We start from the raw sequence: 5,657 nt of genomic DNA on the forward strand, positions 1-5,657 counted from the left end.
ACACACACACACGGAATAAAGGCCAAGTGCTAAGCAGAAATGTCCTTAGAATGTCAGCTGGGGACCCACAACACAGAGCCCCTCCCTCTCTGGCCTCCCTCTGAGTTGCTCCCACACTCCCCAACTCTTGCCCTCCTCTCCTCCCCTGCCTCCTGTAGGCTGCAGGCTCAGGCTAAAGCTGCCACTGGACACCCTCCGCACATACAGCCCCAGTTTCATCCCCTTTGGCCAATACCCATATCATTACATCTCTTCTAATCAGAACCCTGGAAAAAATCAAATCAAGCTTTGTCTGCTCAGATGTTAGGATTTCTCTCCTAATAATAACAATAAATTCGATGAAAATCATAGACACATCTCCTAGAAACAGCTTCTCTTATATTTTCATGGACCCAAACCATGTCTAAGAGATGGGACGGGGCACAGATGCCAGTAGAGAGGGGACACCATCTGGGGACACCACCAACCCTGGCCCCAACTCCTCTTCTGGCTGACATTGGCCTTGTGATGGTTCTAGTCCATTTCAGGGCTATGCCTAACATCAGACTCTCTGCAACCCCACCTTTTTTCCTAAAGACAGAACCTGCTAAGGAAAGAAGGATGAGCTGCTCCAAACCCCTGGGTGTCTCCTTGACCTCATCCAGGTCCTGAGCAACAGGACCAGGCCAGAGGCCACAAAGTGCACCAGCAGGGGCAGTGCCCTGGGAGGTCCCAGCAGATCCCCGCCTTGGCCACACCACACCACAGCCAGCGTGAAGGGCTGGTCCAATCCTTGGTGCTTTTTTGCATGCAATAGTTTCTTTGCTTCTCATGGCAACCCTGCTGAGTGGGGAGGGGCAGGACAGCCCTTACTCTGCACATTTACAGATGAGGACAAAAGGCTGGCAGGCAAGTCACCCAGCAGAGGCATGAGAGGACTGGGGAGAGGGGAAATGAGGATCTGAGAAGGTGTGCTTGCCGTTTACAAACGGCCTCCCTCAGATGAGCTTAGAGACAAGCAAGGAACAAAGCAATGGTTTTTAAGTTGACTTTTGCCAGTGGAGCTGTGTTTCCTGTCCTCAAGCCCCCGGTGTCTGGACCACATGGTCACATCTTCAATAAAGTGAATTGAGTTTGGTTTATACAACAGAAGAAGACCATCACCTTCTTGTCACTGGATTGATGGTGCTGAGATGGAGGAAGTAAAAGGGTTGGAGATGGGCCGGGTGTAGTGGCTCACACCTGCAATCCCAACACTTTGGGAGACCGAGGCATGCAGCTCACTTGAGGTCAGGAGTTACAGACCAGCCTGGCCAACGTGGCAAAACCCTATCTCTACTAAAAACACAAAAATTAGCTGGGCAAGGTGGTGCACGCCTGAAGTCACAACTACATGGGAGGCTAAGGCAGGAGAATCGCTTGAACCCCGGAGGCGGAGGTTGAAGTGAGTCTAGATCATGCCACCTGCACTCCAGCCTGGGTGACAGCAAGACTCCATTTCAATCAATCATCAATATAAAATAAAATAAAAGGGTTGAAGAGGAAGGCAGGGAGAAGTACTGCATGCTTCGCCAGAGCTGAAAATCGGTCCTGAAATTTTTGAAACCTCATTTAGGATTGGAGAGGGTATCTAATTTCAAAGCTTCCAACTGATCTGTTTTTAACATATACATGAAGATGTCAATTTATCATTGGAGAAAGAGAATACTCTTGTTTTTGTGAAAAACCAACACATAACAGGTTTTTTTGGAGCTAAAGCAGAGGCCTGCAGCTGATACAGCTATATCTGTGAACCACACCATTCTGTGTCCAAGTCAGCATGTATTTGTTGAGACCTACTGCGTACCAGACAGTGTTCTAGGCTCTGGAAAATGGCAGTGAATAAAACAGATAACAATTCTCACCCTCATAGAGAAGACAGATAAAAATAAGTTAGCCAACTTTAGGGTATATATCAAAGATGTTAAATGCTTTGAAGGAAAACAAGACAAGGAGAAGGGTAGAGAATGCTAGAAGGGCTGGGAATTTAAATACAGCAATCAGGGAAACCCTGTTCTAAAAGGGCGGAGAGTAAAGAAATGAGCTATCAAGCCATCGAAAAACATGGAGGAAACTTTCATGCATAGCACTAAGTGAAAGAAGCTAGTCTGAAAAGACTACCTACCGTATAATTCCAACTCTATGACACACGGGAAAAGGCAAAAACTTGGAGACAGTGAAAAAAGATTGGTGGTTGGCAGGGGTCGGGAGAGAGAGTGATGAACAGACAGAGCACAGAGGACTTCTAGGGCAGTGAAAATACTCTACATGGTCATACAATGGTGGATCCCTGTCAACTGAGTTCTTCATTGGCCCATCCCCACTGTATTAGTCCATCCTTATGCTGCTATAAGGATATACCCAAGACTGGGTAATTTATAAAGGAAAGAGGTTTAATTGATTCACAGTTCCACAGGGCTGGGGAGGCCTCAGGAAACTTACAATCATGGCAGAAGGGGAAGCAAACACATCCTTCTTCACATGGCAGCAGCAAGGAGAAGTGCCAAGCAAAAGGGGGAAAAGCCCCTTATAAACCATCAGATCTCATAAGAACTCACTCACTCTCATGAGAGCAGCAGCATGGGGAGTAACCACCCCCATGATTCAATTACCTCCCACCGGATCCTTCCCATGACCCGTGGGGATTATGGGAACCACAATTCAAGATGAGAATTGGATGGGGACACAGCCAAACCATATCACCCGCACAGACATAGAAAAAACGTGACCAAATGCCTAGCCCTATTTTGTTAAGCAGATAATTTTTCTTTAAAGACATTTAGTGGAAAGAAGTAGGATTGCTGGTGTGGGCACCGCTGCCTAGATCCAAGGGAATGAGCATGCCCCAGGTCCATATCATTCTTCATACCACTCCCTGACCCCAGAGGGGAACCTGGTCATCAGTCAGCTCTGCCCAGATACACAGAGTTCCCTGTTGGTTATTTAGAATCTCACCTTTTTAGTTAGATGGTTAGTCAAGGCTCTTCAGACATCTTAGAGAAGTCTGAAAATAGAAGAGAAACCTAAAGAAACACACTGAAAAACCGATTTTAGAGAAAACAAAGATAATTCAGAGAAAATAAGCTTGTATCCTCTGAGATATGTAAGGAGATATTGCACCTATAAGGTAAGAACAAGATGCTATGTAAAAGGAACAATCATTTAACAAGAAAGTGTTCTGGAAAATTAAATATATGACTGTCAAAAGAGAAGAAAATTCAACAAAAACCTTGGAAGGTAACATAAAGAAAATCTAGACAGCAGAATAAAAATATTATGAGATGGAAATATGAGAAAAAAAGAAAGAGGCAAAGAAGCACGATTTAAGAGGTTCTGCATCCAGCAAATAAAAGTTCCAGAAAGAGAAAAGAGGTTAAAATAAAGGATAGAAAAGTGCCCTCTTCAAAAAATAATAATAATACAAAAGAATGTCCCAAAGGTAGAAGACAAAAGTCTTCAGAAATACTGGGCCATTGAGTGGCCAGTACAAATATATTTAAACAGATCCATAAGTAAGCATATCATTATAAAATTTTAGAACACCAACAATAAAGAGATAAATGTTCAATCATCTAGGGATCATCTTCAAAGGAAAGGGAATAAAGCCAAGGTCAGATTTGTCATTAGCACCTCTGGGTTTGGCACAATAGAGAAATCCTTCCAAAGTTCTAAGGGTAAATAAGCAACGACTTGGAATTCTATATCCTGCTAAACTGTCACTGAAGGGCAAGAGTTGAATAATGTGTGAGAGATGAAGAAAGACATAATCAGGCATACAAAGATTTATAGGAAAGTTTATAGAGACTATGCTTGTGTAATATAGTGAGTAAAGAAGCAAGAAAGATGAATAAGATATAGTATTCAACCCAGGACATAGAATGACAGCTCTACAGCACCCAGAGTAATTGGATGAGACTAGAGCAGAAGAATGGAGGATTCTGGGGATTGGGAAGAATCTGTGAAAAATAGGTAGAATTCTATGGGTCTGAATTTATTTTTGAGAACTGGGGATACCTCAAGCAGGTGATGAATACAATTAGAAACTAAAAGAAGAAAAGGAAATGGACAGTATTTTGGGGGCGGGGGGACGGAGTTTCACTCTTGTTGCCCAGACTGAAGTACAGTGACTCGACCTCAGCTCACTGCAACCTCCACCTCCTGGGTTCAAGCGATTCTCCTGCCTCAACCTCCTGAGTAGCTGGGATTACAGGCGCCCACCACCACACCCAGCTAATTTTTGTATTTTCAGTAGAGATGAGGTTTCACCATGTTGGCCAGGCTGGTCTTGAACTCCTGACCTCAGGTGATCCACCAGCCTCAGCCTCCCAAAGTGCTGGGATTAAAGGTGTGAGCCACCGTGCCTGACTGAAATGAACAGTAATCATAGTAGTAATTACAGTATAATACTTGGCTGCAAATGCAATATTTACAGAATACAGTAAACATAATTTGTTTTCTGAACTTCTAGAACACCTATATACAGACAAAGTGTTGTAGACTTAAGTTTGTAAAACAAGAAATAAATGATACCAATCTTAGCAATATAAAAGCAAAAGTACAGTTGTTAGAAATGAGAAGTAGCAAGGAAAGAAAAGGTGATGAGAGATTTGCAGTGTTCCTATGTTCATTTTATAAACAGTGAGTCAAGTGTTATTGCATACAGTTGAAGGAATATGTATTTATATATAATTTACATTTACAAATGCAAATAATAAGGGAACTAAACGATTGTGAGGGGTGTGTGTATAAAATGAGTTGTAGGGAAAAAGACGAAGACGAAGGTGATGGTTCGAAAGAACAAATTCTTCATCTGTTACAAGAGGAGGTCAGCAGATGATGTCTAAAGCTGATTGTTCAAAAAGAACATGATTAATGTGTATAGACACATGAAGTGAATCACCAGGACAAACAAAAACAAACAAGCAAAACTGGTTAACAGAATTAAAAGTGGCTTACTCAGGAGAAAAGGACTGGCGTGAAGGGGTGCTATGATGAAACTATTATTTTTTATTATTAGGTTGGTGCAAAAGTAACTGCGGATTTTGCCATAAGTTTTAATGGCAAAAACCACAAGTACTTTTGTGCCAACCTAATAGCAATATATCTCTATGATATGATTTTTTAATCACATGCAGGTATTTGATCAATATTTTTAGATATCATTTTTACCTAAGGCTGACTTCATGTTGCAGCCACAGTGTATGGTGGACACACCTGCATGTGTGTTCAGAGTTCCAAGCTAATGAGTCCAGGAGTGGACAATCTGGAAATTCATTCCTTATCTATGAGGAACATCTGAACCCTCCGCCTGTACCTTGGAACATGGGCCATGAAAGGGATTGAAGCCTCATTTTTAGGGTTGATTGAAGGTCACCAGGTGGAGGTTGTTAGTGGAGGGTGCTAAGAGAAAATGCTGTATAAACTGCATGCCAACATGGTGAAACCCCATCTCTACTAAAAATACAAAATTAGCCAGGTGTGGTGGTGGGCACCTGTAATCCCAGCTACTCAGGAGGCTGAGGCAGGAGACTGGCTCGAACCCAGGAGATGGAGGTTGCAGTGAGCTGAAATAGTGCAACTGTACTCCAGCCTTGGCAACAGAGTGAGACGCCTTCTCAAAAAAAAGAAAAAGGCACAGT

This window comes from Theropithecus gelada, chromosome 7b (genome assembly GCF_003255815.1).
Source record: "Theropithecus gelada isolate Dixy chromosome 7b, Tgel_1.0, whole genome shotgun sequence".
Taxonomy (NCBI): domain Eukaryota; kingdom Metazoa; phylum Chordata; class Mammalia; order Primates; family Cercopithecidae; genus Theropithecus; species Theropithecus gelada.